Consider the following 23,559-nt stretch of genomic DNA (forward strand, 5'->3'; position numbering starts at 1 on the left):
AGACAGATGGGTGGGTCTCTGGGTAAACCCTCTAAAGGGGTTTGGATTATATGTTAAATAAATGGCCTTTGCCCAATGGGCCATGTGTTTTTGTCCAGGTGGCAAGCCTCACGAGGAAGGACTCAGGTAGTCTTATGAGTAAGAATGTTTAAGGGAAGAAATCAGGAGGGGTAGGGGCTAGTTGAGAAACCTACCCTCCTAGCTAAACTGGTAGTGGAACAAGTTGGTGCCCATGGAAGGGACGGTTCAGCGAGAAAGGCAGGATCGGGCCCAGGCGGGCAGGCAACAGACAGAGAGATTGGAAAACAGGTTGAAATACTTTGAGGGTGTAGTGGAAGGAAGGAGTCAGTAAGTGTAAGCATGGGCATTTCAAATACCCAGGACTTACTTGGAATGGTGATTTGAGTTGATAAAAGTGGCTGTTGGGAGACAAGCAAGAGATTTAAGGGAGAGTGAGAAGTTAACTCTGTAGTTGCAGGAGGGAATAGTAGTTGAACTTTGTAAAAATGCTAAAGAGGAAAGTTCTTGATGTCTTTGAAATGTTTGTTAATAAATTCAGGCAAAGAAATTATTGGATTGCAATCATTTGGCTATGAACAATTTAGTTGAATTAACTGAAGAATGTAGACAGTGCTATGTAATTGAAATTTTATTAGACTCTAAGGGAACTATAAGTGGTGATGTTTTCTTTCAGTGTTTGAAAGCAGGAGTTAAAAGTAAAAAGCAAGCCAGAAAGCATCTGTATTAATGCAAATTATCTAACTGATAAGGTAGGAGCTACTGAAACCTGGGCTGTCTATGAAACACATACCAAAAAAAAAAAAAATGGGGAATTCCTCTGTTTTGCCTGAAGTCAACAAGGGTATTTGTATATTTTAAGCAATGATTGTCTGCCCAGAAGGGGTAGACCTCTGGTCTTTTTTTGTCTTTCAGATAATCAGAGAAAACTGATGCCAGCTGAACAGCATTCAACGTACCATGCATTTACTGGCACAATGAGAATTGTGTTTTGTGTTTTGTGTTCTGTCTTGTGGTGTTTGTCTCATGGCCGGAGTTGTTGTGTTTGGTGTTTTTGTGGGATGGTCTGGTTTGGAATCAGGAGAATGTGATATACTAAAGTCTAATACATTTCCTTAAGTAAGAAAAGGGATCTTCATTGGCCAAATCTTTTAATTAAAAATTGTTATTACAATTTGCATACCAACAGTCTTTGAAAGCAAAGACATGAAAAGTTAACCCACTCCCCACATTGTACATGGGATCCTTCTGGCTACCTGAGATTTCTAGCCAGAGGGCTGGGGATGGTGGGAAGCTATTGGACTAGAGGTTGTATTAAGTGAACTCCTCAAAGTGGGTGTGCTTGTCCTGGCTTGTTGCTCCAAAGCTCTATAATAAGGTTATTTTAGTGGAGGGGTATATGTGGCATACATTCATTAAATAATAAGACTAATGTACTGTATAATGGCAATATTTATGTGTTCATTGTTGGAAAAAGGTGTATAAGTGAAAAGTGGAAGTTTCCTTTGTAGGTTAAAAGAAGCCAAAAAGGGGAAAAGGAAAAAGAACAGAATGAGTTAACTGGAAAAAAAAAAGAATTAGCTAGCAAGCTCAGGCTATAGATAAAACACTGACTCCATTCAAGGACACTGCTCACAGTTAAGACTTGGCTAACAACCAGGAAAAGGAGGGCTTGAATTTGCCCATGCAGCTATAAGGTTTGCAAAACACTGCCAGGCACTAATGAAATGTGTTAGGTTTCTTTTCTCACAGGTAAAGAAGCGCTACCCAAAGACCCTAGCAGCCCTGCCACTCCTTGGAATCAGGAAACTGGATTGATGTAAAGGTCCACCAACGAAAGACTGCCTTGGCTCCATGCTGGAAAGGCCCTTATTAAGTCCTGCCGACTACCAACACCACTGTGAAGTGCCGAAGACTGACTGCCTGTACCCATGATTCTCACTGCAAAAAGACCCCTCCACATTGGGAGAATTCTCCTACTGAAGATCAGCCTATTTCGCCTTGTAGCTCCACTGTGTCTTCTGGACAGCAGGGAAAAAGTACAAAGTGAAGTGCTAGTAACCTCTCCCTTGTTCACTGACAGATCTATTGTGCCTTTGAATTTTTCTAGAAAAAGCAAAACCATTACAGGGTGATGTGCTGGTAACCTCTCCCCTGTAGGATGCTGCACCACGACTGTTTTTGGGAAAGAAATAGAAACACTCGCTCCACTGAAATTGCCAAAGTCCAGGAATTCCTGACTAGAAAGGACATTAAGAACTGACCCTGGTGAAGAAACAAAGAATTATACACTGGCCGGAGGACATTTGTGGGACCCATGCTTGGAAATGTGGTATTGATTGGGTTTGGGGGTTTATTCTACAGGCTGTGCCCTGTGTTCTGGATAAATCCTTCAGCATGTATTGCTCTCTCTAATTGGATTTTAAATAACAAGTACCCGAAGAGTTTGTTCTGCCACTAGAAATTTTACCCGTATTGAAATCATTCCAGTGACTAATAATGTAACCCCCTCCTACGCTATTAATGTTAATGCCTTTTGACAGTACCTGAGAATAGTTAAATAACGGTGTATTATAGTACTACACCAAAGAAAGATGGTATTGAATATCACTGAGGCTGGGAAGGCATTGCAGTGGCATCTAGTATGTGTAGGAATTCAGGATTTCCTGAATGACCAGCTGATGGCCATTATAAGTGATCTTGAGTACGAGACTTGGCCCACTGCCCTTACAGATGCATCAGGAATACCATCTGATCTGTGATTATGGAGACATACTTGGACACTTTCTGGATGGAAGTGTGGCTTCGCAGGGCGGGGTGTGTGCCCTTATAGGGGATGAATGCTGTACTTATGTCCCAGAAAACGCACACGATATTAACAAGCACATCATGTCAGCTGAACAGACTTTTGAACAGTGGAAAGCCGAGGAAAGGGAACCCACTATTTCTCATTCCCTCTGGGGCTGGTTACTCAACCTGGGGAAACTAGGGGAAGGCATTGTTCGCCTCCTGCTCACTGGTGTGGTGTTGTGTATCATTACTCTTCTCTTGCTTGCTTGCTGTAAAGCACTCCAGCTCCTTAGAGCTTAATCACGTGTTATCCTTTGAATGTGAGAACACTCAGCCAAAAGTTTGTTGAGTATTCTCAAAGGAGGGAGTTGTTGGTGTCACTAGGCATAAATCTCGGTAGCTCGGGAGGGTGGACGATCATGAGTGCTGATGAAGCCCTCCTGCTCAGGCCTCAATGAACCATTGTTCCTCCATGTTAAACACTTTGTGTAACCTAGTGTAACCTAATGTACTAATAGCTGCAAAAATGTAGTGTTAGCATTTAGTTTTTGGTTGTAACAGCCAATTTTCTGCTGTAACACGCTGAAGTGAGCTCAAGGTCGTTTTTGAATACTGTATACATGTCTCAGCAGTGGAGAGGGGGGAGGAAGGGGGAAGACAAAAGACAAAAGGGGGAATGAGAAAAGATACTGCAGCTGGATGGGAAAGGAGGGGGGAGTGAGAGATCAGCTAGTCAGCAAGAAAAAGTTTTGTAGTAAACAACTGGGATATAAAAGGAAGAAACTGCATGTTTTAGGGGTGCAGGATCTGAGATTGTTATTTCTCCCTTGCACCTTATTTGAGCTCAAATAAACTTGGTTGTTTGCTTCTCCCCCCTGGTGTGTTTATTGGCGCTACGCACTCTGGGCAACGAACCCCGCTGTTGCTTGCCTTGGGCACCGTGTGCTGGCATCACCACCAAGTACAATGCTTGTTGATACCGGTTCTTAACCCCACTGAGAATGTTTTAGGGTGACTCCTTGTCTTTATCAACCTAGAGGACTGAGAGACTAGTGCTCCAGTGGCACAATTGGTTAGTATACAGGGCAGTGCTGAGAGGAGTTATGCTGAGATTGTGAGTTCAACTCTCACCTAGAGCACTGGCTTTCATTAACCAAAAGGCTTCACCCCCTCATTTGGCCCTATGGAAGTAGAATTCTAGCCCTAGGGACATTAAAGCAGAGTAGGAATCAAAAATGCCCCCTTCACTTATTGCCTCCTCTCCAGAGTGCAGGTCAGAATCTACAATACTTTCTCCCCCACCAGCCCCTGTGCCAGGATCCCTCAAGCAGAGCCTGGAGTCCTGCTCATCCTTGACCCCTGAGCCTGGAGGGAGAGGAGCAAGGAGTCATTGTTAGAGGGCTTTCCCTTCCACTTCCCTGGCTTTTGTCATGCAGACAGCAAGCAGCAAAAGACCAGAAGTCCAAAGTGCAGACAAAGGGATGTTTACTGGGGTTTGTTTCCAAGCAAGCAGATTTCAAAGCCCGTCAGGCTTATCTCTATACACAGACAGAGTCTGTTGCCCAGTGTTCCCTTCCCAGGTCTGACACCACAGAGCGTTTACCCCACATCCCTACAGACAATTCTTTCCTAGGTGCTGGCTGGTGAGTCTTGCCCACATGCTCAGGGTTTAGCAGATCACCATATTTGGGGTCAGGAAAGAATTTTCCTCCAGGGCAGATTGGCAGAGACCCTGGGGGGTTTTCACCTTCCTCTGCAGCATTGGGCACGGATCACTTGCTGGAGGATTTTCTGCACCTTGAAGTCTTTAAACAACGAGTTGAGGACTTCAATAGCTCAGACATAGGTCAGGGTTTTGTTACAGGAGTGGGTGGGTGAGAGTCTGTGGCCTGCGTTGTACAGGAGGTTGGACTAGATGATCATAATGGTCCCTTCTGACCTTAAAGTCTATGAGTCTATGAGCTCTGACACTGCAGAATTTTTACCTCATATCCCCCTTCCCGGCTCCGACACTGCAGAGCCTTGCCTGTGTCCCTGTTCCCCATTCCCTATTCCCATCCCCCGACATTAGCAAGCATGAGTCCAATTTCCCTGTCCACTTCCTTTTTCACCTCAGTTTATACAGTAATATTCTCAGCTAGAACTTAAACAATCATTTTACTGAAATGTAACTAACCAATTCTAACCTATTGTAACAGAATTCTCTAACCAATTACATCCCACTCCCCTAATTAACTTACACCCAGCAAAATTAATTCTGCAGCAGACAGAAACAATTAGAGAACCAAACAGATTGACAATAGAAAAGTGGGGGCCATAAAGATAAACCCTAAAGAAATGAGGGTTTCACAACCGCAACCATGGAGAAGGGATTTCTTGCTAAATTAGATGCTCCCTTAAGATCATGCATCCGACAAAGTGGGTAATCACCCATGAAAGCTCATGCTCCAATATGTCTGTTAGTCTATAAGGTGCCACAGGACTCTTTGCTCCTTAAGATCTGTTTCTTTATCTGGTGGTGATGGGCACTATCGGGACAGGATCGTCTTCCTAACAGCCCAACCCCACTTTAGTTCAGTGTGACGGGTTTGGGAGGTGAGGATGTGACCGTTCGCTTCCCAGCGTATGGCTGCCCCTGCTGCTTAGCCAAAGGCCTTAGCCTACAAACAAGGGCTCAGACTCTCCTAGGGAGAGAAGGCCCAGACACAGGCAGACTGGGATTTTGGTTCTTTGTTTTATACCCCTGTCACTGGCTAAGTGATAAAAATACACCTAAGTTCTTGAAGTCTAGGCCTGTATAGGCAGCCTGAATATCTCTGTTCTAACAGCCATCGGTCCCTGTGGAAAAAAGATCTATTCAGGGTTGTCCCTAGACATTTTGGTTCCCTACACAGCACCCTCGTCCCCCAGCCCGAGCTGGCAGAGCGAAGCAGGTTGGGGCCAGGTCACTCAACTTCCTGCAGCCCGGTAATTGCAGGGCAGGCCCGACCTCACACTCACAGGGCGGCGGGAAGTGGCATGATCCGGCCCCAGCCTGCTGCACTCTGCCCTCAGCCTTGGAACTTGGGGGGTGGGTGGAAATGCCCCCCAGCACTCACCAGTGGCATGGCTGGGAGCTGGTAGAGCAGAGCAGTCTGGGGCCAGGTCGTTCCACTTCCCACCGCCCGGTGAGTGCAGGATGAGCCTGATCCCTCCTGCAGTCCATTGGGATGTAGCTCAGGGGAAGAGGTGGAGTAGGGGGAGGAATGGAGTGGAGCAGGGGTGGGAAGAGGCGGCATGGGGGCCGAGCAGGGGTGGGGGCTTCGGGGAAGAGGCGGAGCAGGGGAAGCTATACTGGCCGACTCAGCCAGCCGGGGGATCGGGCTGGCCACTGGAGCAGTACGCAGCTGCGTAGGGCTCCAGGAAAAATGGGGCAATTTGGTGCCTCCACATCCCTTAACCAAGTAGAGTCCCTGTAGTGTGTGCTGTCTTCATAGGTCCTTTCTCAGTCTTTCTCACCCTCTTGTCTTGAGTCTCCTGTGTCTCTGGTTTCAAACACAGACTTACTCTGGCAGTTCAGGAGAGGGGAGGATCATGCCTATGTGTGGCCAGCAGACAGCAACAAAGACTCCCGGCCAGCCTGCTCCCTGCCATGCCAAACACCCACTGAAGGTGACCCGCAGACCAGCATGCGGGGCGGCTGCTGATGCTCTGTGGCCAACATCAGGAGATGGTAGGAAGGCAGGGCCAGCCCCCGTGGTGGGGCCTCTTACCATTCCCACTCAAGGTGCTCAAGTTTTGCAGTGGGGCAGGAGATTTTACCCCAAGAGGCTTTTCCCCAGCTGGCGAGAAGCAGAGAAAACCCAGGCTCCCAAGGTGCTATTTAACAAACCCCCTCAAGCACAGGGACAGGCGCACATTTGGAAGAGGGAAACTGCTCTACGTACTAGCCCGGGCAGCCACTCATTTTCTTTGGCAAGTCAGGAAGGGCAAAGGCTAGACTGGAAGCAACAGGGGCTCCTGCCCCAGCCTTTGTGACACCCACCCCCCAACTCCTTCCTAGGGCTCTAGCTGAAGCCAGAGCAGCCAAGAAGAGGTTCCAGCCCTGAAGGGAGCAGGACTTTCAGCACAATGGTTAAAGTGCACAAGCACAACTATGAAAGAGCTCGAGCCCCCAATCAGCGGATTTGAAGTCAGATGCCTTATCCATTAGGCCATGTGTTCACATGAGCAAAAGCCCTCCAGGCACTTCTTTGGAAAAGGCAGACACTGATGCATCCAACAAAGTGGGGATTCACCCACGAAAGCTCATGCTCCAGTACGTCTGTTAGTCTATAAGGTGCCACACGATTCTTTGCTGCTTTTGCAGACACTGTGTTTCTCAAGTCAGCTACTGAGGGGGGCCGAGACTCTCTGGGCACAAGAAGTGGAGTTCCCAGTGAGACTTAATTCTCTGGAGCCAGGTGCAGGGCTTTGGCAGGGAGGCTCAGGCATGCGGGATTGTGGTGCAGCAGACGGACCAGCTGTCTAGGTGTGGAGATTTAATCTCACAGAGGAGGAGGAGGACGAATCCTGCTGATAGGCAATGGCCAGGGCCGGTGCAACCACTAGGAGAACTAGTCGGCAGCCTAGGGTGCCAAGTGGTTGGGGGAACCAAAAAGTGCGCTCAGGGGAGGCAGTGGAGTGGAGGTGAGGGGCAGGGGGCTGGGGGAGTGCGCAGGGAGAGGGCTGCCTGCAGCAAGTAACGGAGGGTGTGTGTGCAGGGGAACTGCTCCCTGCCCAGTTCACCTCTGCTCCGTCTTCTACCCTGAGCTCGCCGCCCCTACTCTAATTCTCCTCCCCTCCCAGGCTTGCCACACTAAACAGCTGATTGGCACAGCAAGCCTGGGAGGCGGGAGAAGTGAAGCAGTGCTGGCGTGCTCAGGGGAGAAGGTGGAGCGGAGGTGAGCTGAGGTGGGGAGCTGCTGCAGCGGGGGCTGCCCAGCTTTTCCCCATAGCCCCGGCCCCTGCTCCGCCCCAGCCCCCCCCCGCACTCACTGCATGGTAAGTGGAGTGACCCAGCCCCAGCCTGGTCCACTCCCCTGGCTCCCAGCCATGCTGCCGGCGAGTGCTGTGGGGTGGTTTCCCCCTCCTCTCAAGCTTAGGAGCCAGGGGAGCAGAGCAGGCTGGGGCCCCAGTCCTCCATGGGGGGAAGCAGAAGGGGGCTGGCCTCAGGCCACCGTGGGACCAGGGGTGCTGGCTACTTCCTTTGGGAAGTGGAGTGACCCAGCCCCAGGCTGCTCTGCTCCCCTGGCTCCCAGGCTTGTGTTGGTGTTGGCTGGATTTGTGCGGGTGATTGTGTATATTAGCAATTGTGTGTGTGTGGCTGGATTCATGCATGTGTTTGTTTGCAATTGTGTGTATGTGCATGCTCTGCTGCCCTCTGCCGGTGCGACAACCGTTTCTCTGTATGTCACAGCCCCCATATTGTCGACCCCGATGGTGATTTGCCCATCTTACAACGGCTGGTTGGCCTGACCCTTCTCCCCTCTGCAGAGTGTGGCAGGGGCTTCAGCTCACCCCCTGTGGGGCAGGAGTGCCAAGGTGTGGGGTGCTGGTCTTCAATGCACCTGGAGAGCAGCTCAGGTGAGGCGGGGCAGGGCGTGTGGTGTCCGTTCTGTGTTGCCTGGTGCTGGGCCATTGCACAATCCCCAGCCACGCCACACAGCGTGCCCTGAGAGGGAGAGGGGGCCAGGCAGATGATCCAGCATGAGGGGATCATTCTCATTCGTAGCTGTCCAGCTGTGTGGGGCAGGAGGTCCTTGTATTTGGAGCAGTGGGAGTGAACTGCGTGCGGTTGTGTCTCTGAGCACAATTGTGAATATTATAGTGTGTGTAGGGGGGGTGATTGTGAGTGTGGCTGGGGGGTGTGATTGTTTCTCTCTTTGGGGGTTGGGCTAGCATGTCCCTCTGGGTGTGTTGTGTATGAGTGTTGTTGGGATTGTGTGAGTCCCTTTGTGTGTGTGTGTGTCACTTGCTGCAGAGTACAAAATCCTGCAAAGCCATTTCTTACTGGTTAGCCCAGCAACACACTGATACAAACAGTGTCACAGACTCACACACACACAGAGCAGGGCTCAGCCCCTCCAGCAGAGGGCAGCAGGGACACACACGTCTCTCCTGGGCCAGCTTGGACAATTTCCCATCACGACTCGGCAGTGCTGATGCCCCCACACGGGGTGGGCAGTGACGGGGCAGCGTGGGCAGATGTGCAGGATCTGTAAAAGCAGCAAAGAGTCCTGTGGCACCTTATAGACCAACAGACGTATTGGAGCATGAGCTTTTGTGGGTGAATCCCCACTTCGTCAGCTAGATTCAGAAGGAAGCACTTTGGGAAAATCAGTCAAGGCCCTTAGCAGAGCTGAGACACGGACCCAGTGACCCCATCCTGGGAGGGCAGTGGGGTTTAGTGGTCAGAGCTGGGAGGGGGCTGGGCACCAGGACCCCTGGGTTCTATCCTTGGCTCTGGAAGTAGAAAGGGTCTAGAGCAGGGGGACTGGGATCCAGGACTCCTGGGTTCCATAGGGGAGACTGTTTTTCCCTGTGCTTCCCTCCCTAGAGATCCCAGCCCAGCCCCCTAGTGGAGACTGAGCAAGAGTGGGGGAGTTGTTCTCGCACTTTGGAGTTATGATTCAAATCCCTCCCCAGGGACTATGACATCACAGAATCTCCCCCCCAACACAGAGAAAACTAGTGGGGTTAGGAGAGTTCTAGCTGCAAACACCCCTTGTCATTGCAAGAAGCCCCCCAAACCTACTTGCACCCACAAAACACCCTCTCAGGGGATACGCCTCCTGCTGGGACAGGACCTCTTGCTCCCACCCCTTTTCTTATCACCACAAGCTGCTCCCAGCCAGGCACCACACCCCATTCACACACCTTTTGTCACTACGTAGCTCAGTGGCAATCACTGCCCCAAAGTGACTCTGGCGCAGGCGCTCCCCACATGAACTTCCCACACCGGATTCTGTCCACATGCAGAGAATTCTCTCTGCCCGGCTCCTTCGGTTCCTCTCGCTGCTCTTCCTACTGCCTCCAGCCACGGCTCATCTGCATAACCCCGCCCATAGACACGTGACACCTTCTGTCCTGCTGGTTTCAAGTGAGTGAGTTGCCCTTGGGGAGTGAGCAGGTCACAGCACATCACAGCCCCAGTGCACGTCACAGCCCCAGCCAGGGCCGGTTCCAGGCACCAGCTCAGCAAGCAGGTGCTTGGGGCAGCAAAGTGGAAGGGACGGCACGTCAGGCTCTTCGGCAGCAATTCAGCGGTGGGTCCCTCGGTCCCTCTCGGAGGGAAGGACCTGCCAACGAATTGCCACCGAAGAAAAAGGCAGCACAGTGGAGCTGCTGCTGATTGCGATCGTAGTTTGCTTGTTTTTTTCCCACCACTTGAGGCGGCAAAAACCCTGGAGCCAGCCCTGGCCCCAGCACACCTCACAGCCCCAGCACATGTCATGGCACGTCACAGCCTGGGGCAGGGAGATATTGGTTGAGGGGATGGGGGGAGAATGTGGGAGGGAGAAACCCAGCCTCATAGACCCATAGGGGCAGGGAAATATTGGGGTAGGGGATGGGGGAGGGAGAGACCCAGCCCCATAGACCCGTAGGAGCAGAGGATATTGGGGTCAGGAGGAGAGGAGATGGGCTTGGCAGAGACCCAGCCTGGGGTGCAGGAGAAATGGGGTGGGGTGGAGGGAGCTGGGGGACAGAAAAGACGTGTGGAGTGGTGAAATGTTGGTCCAGGGAAACTGAGTCATTCCCAGGACATGCTGTGCAGAGGGGAGCACAGGGGCAGGGAGAGAGACCCAGCCCCACAGAGCCCAAGAGAGATATTGGGGGCAGGGGAGGGGATGGAGGGATGAGAGACCCAGGCCCATAGACCTCTCCTGGCTCCCAAGTTTGAGGGGAGGGGGGAACCACCCCACTGCACTCGCCGGCGGCGTGGCTGGGAACCAGGGGAGTGGACCAGGCTGGGGCTGGGTCACTTCACTTACCATGCAGTGAGAGCAGGGCAAGGGGGGCGGGGCTGGGGCGGAACAGGGACGGGAGCCATGGGGAAGAGCCAGGCAGCCCCTCCTGCAGCAGCTCCCAATCCCAGCTCACCTCCACTCCGCCTTCTCCCCTGAGCATGCCGGTGCCGCTTCACTTCTCCCGCCTCCCAGGCTTGCGATGCCAATCAACTGTTTAGTGCGGCAAGCCTGGGAGGGGAGGAGAATGAGAGCGGGGGCGGTGTGCTCAGGGGAGAAGACGGAGCAGAGATGAGCTGAGACTGGGAGCGGTTCCCCTGCATGCCCCTGTCCCCATTACTTGCTGCAGGCAGCCCTCTCCCTGCACCCCCCCAGCCCCCTGCCCCAGCTCACCTCCACTCCACTGCCTCCCCTGAGTGCGATTTTTGGTGCCCTCAACCACTTGGCACCATAGGCGGCCGGCTAGTTCACTAGCGGTTGCACCGGCCCTAGACACTGCCTGTCAGCAGGATTCCTCCTCCTCCTCAGTGAGACTAAATCTCCGCACCTAAACAGCCAGTCCATCTGCTGCACCACAATCCCCCATGCCTGAGACTCCCTGCCAAAGCCTTGCACTCGGCTCCAGAGAATTAAGTCTCACATCTCACTGGGAACTCCACTTTTTGTGCCCAGAGAGTCTCAGCCCCCCTCAGTAGCTGACCTGAGAAACACAGTGTCTCCATAAGCAGCAAAGAGTCATGTGGCACCTTGTAGACTAACAGATGTACTGGAGCATGAGCTTTCGTGGGTGAATCCCTACTTTGTCGGATGTATCAGTGTCTGCCTTTTCCAAAGAAGTGCCTGGAGGGCATTTTCTTGTGTGATCATGTGGCCTAATGGATAAGGCTTCTGATCTCGGATGAGGTCATTGAGGGTTTGAGTCCCTTTGTAGTTGTGCTGGTGCACTTTTATCTAAGTGCTGTTTCCTTCAGGGTTGGAACCTCTTCTTGGCTGCTCAGGCCAATGCTATGCCTTCAGCTAGAGCCCTGGAAAGGAGTTTGGGGTTGGGTGTCACAAAGGCTGGGGCAGAAGTCCCAGGTGCTTCCAGTCTAGCCTTTGTCCTTCCTGACTTGCCAAAGAAAATGGGCTGCTGCCCGGGCTAGTGTGTAGAGCAGTTTCCCTCTTCCAAATGTGCGCCTGTCCCTGTGTTTGAGGGGGTTTGCTATATAGCACCTTCGGAGCCTGGGTGTTTCTCTTCTTCTCACCAGCTTGGGGTAAAATAGATTCATAGATTCTAGGGTCAGAAGGGACCAATGTGATCATCTAGTCCGACCCTCTGCACAAAGCAGGCCACAGAACCCTACCCATCCACTTCTATAACAAACCCCTAACCTATGCCTGAGTTATTGAAGTCTTCAAATTGTGGTTTGAAGACCTCAAGCTGCAGAGAATCTACCAGCAAGTGACCCATGCCCCACGCTGCAGGGGAAGGCGAAAAACCTCCAAGGCCTCTGCCAATCTGCCCTGGAGGAGAATTCCCTCCCGACCCCAAATATGGCGATCAGCTAAACCCTGAGCATGTGGGCAAGAGTCACCAGCCAGCACTCAGAAAAGAATTCTCTGCAGTAACTCAGATCCCATCCCATCCAACATCCCATCACCAACCACTGGGCATACTTATCAGGTGATAATCAAAGATCAATTGCCAAAATTAGGCTCTCCCACCATACCATCCCTTCCATAAATTTATCAAGCTTAATCTTGAAGCCAGATATGTCTTTTGCCCCCACTACTCCCCTTGGAAGGCTGTTCCAGAACTTCACTCCTCTAATGCTTAGAAACCTTCGTCTAATTTCAAGTCTAAATTTCCTAGTGTCCAGTTTATACCCATTCGTTCTTGTATCTACATTGGTACTAAGCTTAAATAATTCCTCTCCCTCCCTAATATTAATCCCTCTGATATATTTATAAAGAGCAAGCATATCCCCCCTCAGCCTTCTTTTGGCTAGACTAAACAAGCCAAGCTCTTTGAGTCTTCTTTCATATGACAGGTTTTCCATTCCTCGGATCATCTTAGTAGCCCGTCTCTGAACCTGTTCCACTTTGAATTCATCCTTCTTAAACATGGGAGACCAGAACTGCACACAGTATTCCAGGTGGGGTCTCACCAGCGCCTTATATAATGGTACTAACACCTCCTTATCTTTGCTGGAAATACCTCGCCTGATGCATCCTAAAACCACATTAGCTTTTTTCACGGCCATATCACATTGGCCGCTCATAGTCATCCTGTGATCTACCAATACCCCAAGGTCCTTCTCCTCCTCTGTTGCTTCCAACTGATGCATCCCCAATCTATATCTAAAGTTCTTATTATTAATCCCTAAGTGCATGACCTTGCACTTTTCACTATTAAATTTCATCCTATTACTATTACTCCAGTTTACAAGGTCATCCAGATCTTCCTGTATGATATCCCGGTCCTTCTCCGTGTTAGCAATACCCCCAGCTTTGTGTCATCTGTGACATTTATTAGCACATTCCCGCTTTTTGTGCCAAGGTCAGTAATAAAAAGGTTAAATAAGATGGGTCCCAGAACCGATCCTTGAGGAACTCCACTAGTAACCTCCTTTCAGCCTGACAGTTCACCCTTCAGTACGACCCGTTGTAGTCTCCCCTTTAACCAGTTCCTTATCCACCTTTCAATTCTCATATTGATCCCCATCTTTTCCAATTTAACTAATAATTCCGCATGTGATACTGTGTTAAATGTCTTACTGAAATCGAGGTAAATTAGGTCTACCGTATTTCCTTTGTCTAAATAGTCTGTCACCTTCTCAAAGAAGGAGATCAGGTTGGTTTTGCACGATCTACCTTTAGTAAAACCATGTTGTACTTTGTCCCAATTACCATTGACCTCAATGTCCTTAACTACTTTCTCCTTCAAAATTTTTTCCAAGACCTTACATACTACAGACGTCAAACTAACAGGCCTATAGTTACTCGGATCACTCTCTCTCCTTTTCTTAAAGATAGGAAATACGTTAGCAATTCTCCAGTCGTACGGTACAACCCCTGAGTTTACTGATTAATTAAAAATTCTCGCTAACGGGCTTGCAATTTCATGCGCCCGTTCCTTTAATATTCTCGGATGAAGATTGTCCGGGCCCTCCGATTTTGTCCCATTAAGCTGTTCAAGTATGGCTTCTTCCTCAGATGTGGTAATATCCACCTCCATATCCTCATTCCCGTTTGTCATCCTTCCATTACCCCTAAGCTCCCCATTAGCCTTATTAAAGACTGAGGCAAAGTATTTATTTAGATATTGGGCCATACCTAGGTTATCCTTAACCTCCTTTCCATCCTCAGTGTGTAGCGGTCCCACTTCTTCTTTCTTTGTTTTCTTCTTATTTATATGGCTATAGAACCTTTTACTATTGGTTTTAATTCCCTTTGCAAGGTTCAACTCTACTTGGGTTTTAGCCTTTCTCATTTTATCCCTACATGTTCTGATCTCACTAAAATAGCTTTCCTTGCTAATCCCACCCTTCTTCCACTCCTTGCAGGATTTCTGCTTTTTCTTAATCACCTCTCTGAGATGCTTGCTCATCCAGCTTGGTCTACAACTCCTGCCTATGTTTTTTGCCCCTTTCTTGGGATGCAGGCTTCCGATAGTTTCTGCAGCTGCGACTTAAAGTAATTCCAGGCCTCTTCCGCATTTAGATCCACAAGTTCTTCAGTCCAATCCACTTCCCTAACTAATTTCCTTAATTCTTTAAAGTTAGCCCTTTTGAAATCAAAAACCCTAGTCCCAGATCTATTTTTGTTTATCCTTCCATCTAGTTTGAACTGAATTAGCTCATGATCACTCGAACCAAGGTTGTCCCCTACAACCATTTCTTCTATGAGGTCCACACTGCTCACCAAAACCAAATCTAAAATGGCATCCCCTCTTGTCGATTCTTCAACTACTTGGTGAAGGAATCCATCAGCTATCACATCCAGAAAAATCTGATCCCTACTATTCTTGCTAGCACTTGTACTCCAGTCTATATCTGGGAAGTTAAAGTCTCCCATGATCACACATTTCCCATTAGTGTTTACTTCCTTAAAAACATTAAAGAGGTCTCTATTCATATCCAAATCAGATCACGGTGGTCTGTAGCACACCCCAAGCACTATCTCAGGGGAGGCTCTAGTAGCTTTCTTTCCCAGTGTGATTTTTGCCCAGACAGACTCTGTCTTGTCCATTCCATCACTTCTTATTTCTTTACAGTTAACCTCCTCATTGACGTACAATGCTACTCCACCACCTTTGCCTTTATTTCTGTCTTTCCTAAACAGCACATAGCCTTCAATACCTGTACTCCAGTCATGACTACTATTCCACCACGTTTCTGTAATCCCTATAATATCCTGTTTCACTTCCTGCACCAGTAGCTCTAGTTCCTCCATTTTGTTCCCTAGGCTCCTCGCATTAGTGTACAGATATCTTAATTTTTGCCGTTTGGCTTCAATCACATTCTGTACCCTGTTAGGCATGGACATTCTACCACCACCATCACCTGTTAGTCTGTTATCTACACTACCCTTCCTCCTTATGTCAATTCTTCTGTCTATGGCTGTATCCCCTCTTACTTTGTTTACTTCCCTCTCAAGGTTAAATTCCGGCATGGAGATCTCCCGAATATCTCCCAACCATCTCCCCCAAATTTCTAGTTTAAAGCTCTCTTAATCAGGTAGGCGAGCCTCCATCCTAGAAGTCTATTTCCCTCCTTGCTCAGGTGAAGTCCATCCCGAGAGAACAGTTTTCTGTCCGTAAATGCTTCCCAATGGCCGTACAACCCAAAGCCCTCCTTATAGCACCACTGCCTGAGCCATCTGTTGATCGCCATAATCTTGTCACACCTTTGTCGCCTTTCTCTAGGAACCGGCAGAATCTCACTGAAGATCACCTGAGCCTCGATTTCCTTAAGCGTCTTCCCCAGTCTGGCATAGTCTCCCTTGATACATTCCAGAGAGTATCTAGCCATATCATTCGTTCCCACATGAAGGACAATCAACGGATTCTTCCCCGCTCCCGCTAGTATCCTTTTCAGTCTCAGGTCCACATCCTGTATCTTAGCACCCGGCATACAGCACACCCTTCTGTTCTCCCGATCAGCTCTAGTCACAGGCCTGGGAAAAAGCCTCTTGGGGTAAAATCTCCTGCCCCACAGCAAAAGTGAGCACCTTGAGTGGGACCAGTCAGAGGCCCCACCATGGGGGCTGGCCCTGCCTTCCTACCATCTTGTGATGTTGGCCACAGAGCATCAGCAGCTGCCCCATGTGCTGGTGACCTTCAGTGGGTGTTTGGCATGGCAGGGAGCAGGCTGGCTGGGTGTTTTTGTGCATGTTTGAAGGCCACACCTAGGCATGGTCCTGCCCTCCTCTAGCCCTGACCTCAGTTGCTCTGTGGCTTTTAAGCCTTCCCTTGGAGCTGTCAGCACCAGCTGCCTCTGCTCTAGGTGCCCAGAGGAGGAGAGGTGTGTGGGGTCACTTTTACAGACGCCCCTTCCCTGGTACTGCCATTGCTCAGCTGCACAGAGGAGTTTTAATCCCCAGTCCCTGCCTGTCACTGCCCAGCAGCCCTATGGCACCATTCCTGAGGGCTACCCTGCCTCACTGTTTTCTTACCATATTGGGAAAGACAGCTCTCATCATTAAAGGTCAGGTGGACCAACTAGGGGCAGAAGCCCATTCTATGTTTTCCTACTGCAGAGCCCAAGATCAGTAACTTAGCTTGGGTGCAAGCACTGCTGTGCTTTCAGAAAACAAGCCACCCCTGCACAAAGAGAGATGACAGGGCCTGCCAAAGCTTGGGATTGAAACAGGGACCTTTAGATCTTCAGTCTAACGCTCTCCCAACTGAGCTCCTTTGGCAGCTACATGATAGCATTTTGGCCTGTTGCTTCTCTGTCTGGGATGTTTTTGTCAGCAGTTGCACACAAAAAGGACGGGAAAACAAACAGCTGCTTCATACCCCCACCAGAGGAACTGGGCACCTTTAGCTGTGGTGAGTAAAAAGTGTCTGTTGGCTGGCAGGGCCTGTCCCCCAGGAGCTGGAACAGCAGCTGCCGCCTCCCCCTCGGCTCCAGGCTGTGGGAAATGCTCATTGCTTGGCTGCATGGGTGGACGCTGCTCCATGCTCTGGAGAGCGTCTGTATTGCTCTGTCAACCCCCCGTCTTCACTGTGCCAGTCTGGTAAGGTCCCAAGTGCCCCCTGTGGCCTGGCAGCTGAGAGTCTGTGCAGACATCAACCCCCTGCCAGCCCCAGAGCCAGCAGCAGCAGTGCCAGCCCCACCCCCCAGCACCACAGGGACACTCAATGCACTTCCTGTGGGTAAATGGCTCCTTAGTGTCCAGCTGCTAGAGTGAGAGCCAGGAGAGAGCAGTGTCTGGCTCACCTTGTGGGAGAGAAGAAACCTGATGAGTGTGGATCTCCCTCAGTCTCCCCCGCAATGCTGGTCAGTTCTATTGTCACTGTGATAGTCAGCGTTTTCCTTCTGGGCGGGCCCTACAGGGATCCGGGGTCTGTGACAAATCCCCCCTTTTCTCCCCAGGCCCTGCCCCCACCCCTCCCCTCCCTTCCCTTCCCCCAAGTCCCCACCCATCCCATCTCTTCCCATCCTGCACCATTCCTCTCCCACCCCACCCTCTTCCCGTCCCTGCTCCTCCCCCTCCACCCAGTGCCTCCTGAACCCCACTGATCACTGGCAGGTGAGAGATGCTGAAGGGGAAGAAGAGGAGCTTGTCAGCAAGGCCTGTAGTGTGAGGGAGGAGCTGGCTGCCAGTGGATGCTGAGCACCTAGTTTTTCTCTGTTGGTTCTGCAGCCCCGCAGCTCCCATGGAGTCGCTGACTCGACTCCTTTCACACGCTAGAAAGAGGAGCAGAACCAGGGCTATGGCTGATCTATGGGGCACTAGGTGAGTGGCAAAGGCTTCAGGTGCTGAGAGTTTGCCTGACACCTCAGGGACACAGTGTGAGGTGGTGCCCCAGGGATCTCTATGAAAGGAGCAGAACAGGATTTACTTGGGGTGGGGAGAGAATTGAAAGTCTTTCAGGGGGTTGTACAGAGGTATTGCCTGAGTTAGAGACTGGCTAAAACACAGGCCTCGCTGTGAGCGGGATTCAAACCTGTGCAGGGAAATCCTATTAGATTTCAATTCCAACGCCTTAACCACTCGGCCATCACAGCTGCAAACACAAAATTGCCTCAATGTCAGAGAAACTGGTAAAGAATCACAATGACCAGGTGTGAAGTCATCTGAACTACAGAATTCCCACCACAAATCTGGCTCCCAAAGCACAGGGGGGATTTGGGGTTTGTTCTCTTTGCTTAGCCATGTGCAGTCGCACAGAGAGCGCATTTAAAAGTCTCCCCTCCCACAGAGCGGGAATGGGAAATGATTCTCAACTTGAAGCCTGATGTAGGGTGACCAGACATCCCCATTTTATCAGGACTTTCCCAATATTTGCTTGTTTGTCCCACGTCCCGACCGATGTTTGGTTGGGACACTGGACAAACAAATAATTTTGCCCTCTGCTCCAGCACACAAGCAGAGTCCGAAGCGACACTTGCTCCCCGCACCCCGACTCCTCCCCCTCCATCCCCCATTGGATCCCTCTCCAAATCCCGGCCGTGGCCCTGCCCCCATCCCCACCCCCTCACTGCCCCATTGGATACCTCCCCAAATCCTCGCCCTGGCCCCACCTCTTCCCCAAGCACGCGGCATTCCTCCTCCCTCCCAGGTTTGCACACGGGCCATGGCCATGGCCAGGAGCGAAGTGCAGAAGCTGCTCCAGCCCTGCAGCCTGCTGGGCAGTGCAGTGGGACTGGGGGCAGCGTGGAGCAGGCAGGACCCAGGTGTTTGGGGGGCAGAAACACATGTGAGGCAGACACATTCCTACCAGGAGGGGCCGGGCCTGGTTGCCTGGTTCGCCCCTTGCCCGGGAGCTGCAGAAGGGACCTGGAGCACGGCTCGCCTGCAGAGCTCGGGGTCCAGGCTGGGCCCAGGAGCAAGGGGATGGAGGAGCTGGGGGTGTAGCGGGGGTTGGAGCCGAGAGCTGGTTGGAGATGGGGCTGTGGCACTGCCGCTTGGCAGCAGGGGGGCTCTCCGGGTTTTTTTTTTGCTCCACCCCCCGCGTCCTGATATTTCATCTTTGACATCTGGTCACCCTAGCCTGATGTGAATGAGGATGTCTGGACCAAGGGGCCAGGGACTGACCTTTGCTAGAGAAACCACTGTCTAGTTTTAGCCAATAAGGAAAAGTCAGCAAATAAGAACAACCTCAGGTATCAGTAACTGCTACAGGTTGCAAATTCCTACATGTAGCAGTTTCTGCCTCTACACCTGCACAGCTCTGCTCCCCGGCTCTTCTCAGGCTCCTGCTCTCTCTTTAGCTCTGCCCCACTCTGGCCCAGGCAATTCCAGCTCACATGGAGGATGGGACCCCCTGGCCTGGTGACTCCCTCATTACACTGCCTGGCCTGTCAGTGCAGCTAACTTGGAGCTTTGGCCTCTCGCCATTGTCCCTGGGGACTGTCAGTCTCAGGCTCCTGATTTCCCATTGATCCTTCCCTCTTCTATTGGTGCGGGGATCTAGTCAACCAACCCACCTGCCCACTCACACTAAGTTTTAGTAAAGGGTCAAGAGCCCCCTTACACAAGTCAACCCCATGAGGGTCACCGATGTGCAGAAACAGCAGCATAAGCGGGTCCCGTGGTGTAATGGGCAGCACTCACGACTCGGACTACTGTAATCTGAGTTCAAATCTCAGTAGCACCTTGTGTTGGTTCGTGGTCAAGCCCTAGAGCTCAGAGTGCTCAACTTCCGTCTCTCTCCAGCTGTGTAAGAGCCTGTCTTTCCCCTCCTGCTGGGTGACTCACACCTCCTAGAGCCAGATCTTTGGCTGGGATCGCCACAATGGGCTAGAGCTCTAGAACTTGCTACCTGATGGTTGGGTTTCTTGCTGCTTCACCTGATGTCCACAAGCTTGGCCCTTGTGTTTCCTACCACACTTTTCCACTTGCTCACATGGCGCTTGAAGAAAGGAGTGGCAGGGCTGGGATTAATAGTCAGAACTTGGCAGGAGGGAGGATAAGTCCCAGGCTGGAGCCCCACACACCTTCCCTCCTCTGGGCACCTAGAGCAGAGACAGCCCAGCTCTCTCCACTGCATACATCAGCAGAATAGGTGAGTTCATGTAAATACAATCTGGTCCCAAAGTCTCCCCCAACCCTGGTCATCAGTAGTTGTCAGGGAAGAGCTCATTCACACCTCGCTTACAAATCATCATTTGAAATTCTAAGGTTGGCCAACACTGCCGAAGCCACTGCACCGACATTGTCAGCAAACACAACAGCTGGGTGAGGAAACCAGGCTTGTGTCCAGACTTTCCAAACCTATTTTACTTTCTCAGGTACAAGCAATTTTCATACGTTGTATCTGCTTTTAAAGTGTGTGTTAACGTTTCAATTTCCATTCAAATTTGCAAGCAATGACAACATTGGTAGCGCTGCATGTAACTACCTGACAACTGGGGAGGGGGAGTGTTGGAGAAATTCAGGGAAAGGGGTGCACAGCTCCCTGGTTGGGGGGCGTATAGGGAATGCCCAGTTTCACTGAATTGAGTCTCCTACTGCAGCACCTCAGTAGGTTACATCAGAGAGGAGCTGCAGTGTGTACGCAGTGAGATGCCTGTGCCTTTAAGAGCCCAGCCCTGGGAAATCCATGCTGAGAGGTGCTGCCTGTGGGAGGGGAAATAAAAAAGCCCTCTGGTCCCCCAGCTCATGGTTGCAAAAACTGTAGTCTTAGCCCCCCGGCATAACTGTTACCCCTCTGCCCCTGCCTGTGCTGGGGTTTAACCCTCTGGCAGCACCTCCCCCTGGGCTTAACTCGGGCTCCTTCCCCCCTCCGTGACTTTGCCCTTCAGCCCCCTCATAACTCTGCCTCTAGCTGCTTGACCCCCTGACCAGTCATTTTCCACCCCCTGCTCAGACTCTGGCCAAACTTTCCTCTGATTTGCCCCTCTTAGCCCCTTTTTAATCCCTTTAAAAAGTAGGGGGTGCTGGGTCCCATTCTCGGGGGGCAGGGGCTGGGTGCCTGACCCGTGCCTGCCCAGTGCTCAAAGCGCCCCATGATCTTGCTGATGTTTGCCGAGTTCTGCAGGGTCACCTGCAGGGAGAGAGAGAGACGTGGTTAGGAGGTGATACAGCCAAGGATGCCTCACCCATCACTGAGATGCAGCCACCTTTGGGGTGAGTTACACAAGTCAGCAAATGACTTTGGAACAAGAAACGCACTGAAAGGACTGAGGCTGCTGCAGGAGGTGGAGAAAACCAGAAAAAGCAGGAGCCCTGGATCCCAGCCCTGCCCCTCTCCCACTCTACCCCCTAACCCCAACTCCCCTCCCACATTGGAGGGGAGAACCCAGGAGTCCCCAGCCTTGTCCACCACCATATTTCGATATGGCTCCGTCCAACAGCTGCCCCCTCAATTACCGGGCAGTGCCATGGGGCACACCGGGGCCTGCCTGTTTGCACAGGACGAGCGATGACAGTGCCCCAGGGTAGGGAGAGATGATGCTAAGAGAGAAGCAGGCAGCAGACAGCTCCCATGACAGAGAAAAAAATGCTAGGGGGTGCCGTGCTGCAAGGAGTGAGGGGGGATGGCAGAGAATGGGAGGATGTTCCCTCACAGCAGGTGCGTCTGTCTCCCTCCCAATTCCTCCCAAGCCCTACCCCAGCCCAGGCTAATCCCAGCCCAGCTACCAGGGTTAAATTTGGCCTGGATTCCCCAGCTGCTGGGGGAGGGGTGTGGGGCTGGGGAGCATGAGCATCTACTCCCCCTTCCCCAGACACATTTGCATGGGTACTGACCAAAGGAGCCTGCAGCACTGCTGCCTAGAGGAAACTGAAGCACCAGCCAGTGACAGACACATCATGGCTCTCCTCATCCTCATCCTCTTTTCCATATACAACCTGGCCAGTGGAGGGGGGTAAACTCAGGGCAGTTGTATAGTTAACCTGTGGAACTCCTTGCAAGAGGATGTTGTGAAGGCCAAGGCTATAACAGGGTTCAAAAAAGAACTACATAAGTTTATGGTGGATAGATCCATCAAGAGCTATTAGCCAGAGTGGGGAGGGATGGTGCCTGTAGCCTCTGTTTGCCAGAAGCTGGGAATGGGCAACAGGGGATGGATCACTTGATGATTCCCTGCTCTGTTCATTCCCTCTAGGGCACCTGGCACTGGCCACTGTCAGAAGACAGGAGGATACTGGGCTAGATGGACTTTGCATCTGAACCAGTCTGGCCGTTCTTATGTCTCCCTTGGAGCAGCAGTGACTCCCAGTGGGCAGTCAGAGTAATGCACAGAATGTGTTTTGCTTGGCGCAGCAGTGACACCAAGTGGCCAATCAGGGCAACACACAGAGTATGTATCCCTTGGAGCAGCAGTGCCACCTCGTAGTCATTCAGGGTAATGCACAGAAGGTGTTTCCCTTTATACAGCTGTGACACCTAGTGGTCAGGTGGCATAATGCACAGCGTGTGTCTTTCTTCTAGGAGCAGTGACACCCACGGACCAGTCACAGTAATGCACAGAGTGTGTTTCCCACCAGGCTGGGTAATGCACAGAGCATGTTTCCCATGGAGCAGCAGTGACACCCAGTGACCAGCAGGGGTGGCATTATACTCTTCTCGTTTGGTGGGGTACTGAGGTGGGCTAGACAAAAAAAATTGAGAGGCTGTGCCCCCCATCACCTGGCCCCACCCTTCAAGAGGGCCATGCCTCTGCTCCTTCTCACTTAAAGGCCAGGCTCATCTCCTCTATCCCCTGGCCAGGGTTTACAGCAATACAACCTTTATTAAAATAGTAAACAGGGTTTACTCTAAATAATCTAAATCTGTCCAAATTTTAATAGTAAATCCAAAATTCTCTTAAAGATCCCATTAATTATCAAAACCTAAATGAAAAATTGAAACAAAAAACAATGCTTAATTTAAATCCCAAACATTAAGAAAAACTTTGTTTTTAAAAATATAAACTAACAAATGCTGTAAATTAATAATTTATCATTTAATCAAAAAGGGTTGTCATGGTATAAACCTCCACTCTGAACCTTAGCGTCCAAAAGATGGGCTACCAGCATGAATTCCTGTAAGCTTAATTACCAACTTAGAACTTGTAGCGCTGCCACCAACCAGGAATTCCAGTGCCTGGTACACTCTGGTCCCCCCAAAACCTTGCCCAAGGACCCCCCAAGACACAGACCCTCTGGAAAGTAAACCCTTTCCCTCACCATTGCCTCTCCCAGGCTTCCCCTGCCTGGGTTACCCTGGAAGATCGCTGTGATTCAAACTCCTTGAATCTTGAAACAGAGAGGAAAATTCACCTTCCCCCCTCCTTTTCTCTCCCCCTCCCAGACTCTCCCTGAGAGAGAAAGTAATCCTAAGCCAGAGAGAAATTAACCTTTCTCTCCCCCTTCCCTCCTTTCTCCCCGCCAATTCCCTGGTGGCTCCAGACCCTATCCCCTGGGGTCTCACACCAGAATAAAAAAACAATCAAGTTCTTAAACAAGAAAAGCTTTTAATTAAAGAAAGAAAAACAGTAAAAATTATCTTTGTAAATTTAAGATGGAATATGTTACAGGGTCTTTCAGCTATAGACACTGGGAATACCCTCCCAGCCTACGTATACAAGTATAAATTAAAATCCTTTGAGCAAAATACAAATTTGAACTC

The 23,559-nt window shown here is 50.8% G+C and overlaps 1 non-coding gene across 1 annotated transcript; it reads right to left on the reverse strand.

Annotated features, from left to right (window-relative positions):
- Window positions 1-16,621: 16,621 nt before the first annotated feature.
- Window positions 16,622-16,694, reverse strand: TRNAF-GAA (transfer RNA phenylalanine (anticodon GAA)). The gene has a single exon. It is a non-coding gene; the product is annotated as a tRNA-Phe (tRNA).
- Between the last annotated feature and the right edge of the window lie 6,865 nt (window positions 16,695-23,559).

The sequence above is a fragment of the Gopherus flavomarginatus genome, chromosome 13, assembly GCF_025201925.1.
Source record: "Gopherus flavomarginatus isolate rGopFla2 chromosome 13, rGopFla2.mat.asm, whole genome shotgun sequence".
Taxonomy (NCBI): domain Eukaryota; kingdom Metazoa; phylum Chordata; order Testudines; family Testudinidae; genus Gopherus; species Gopherus flavomarginatus.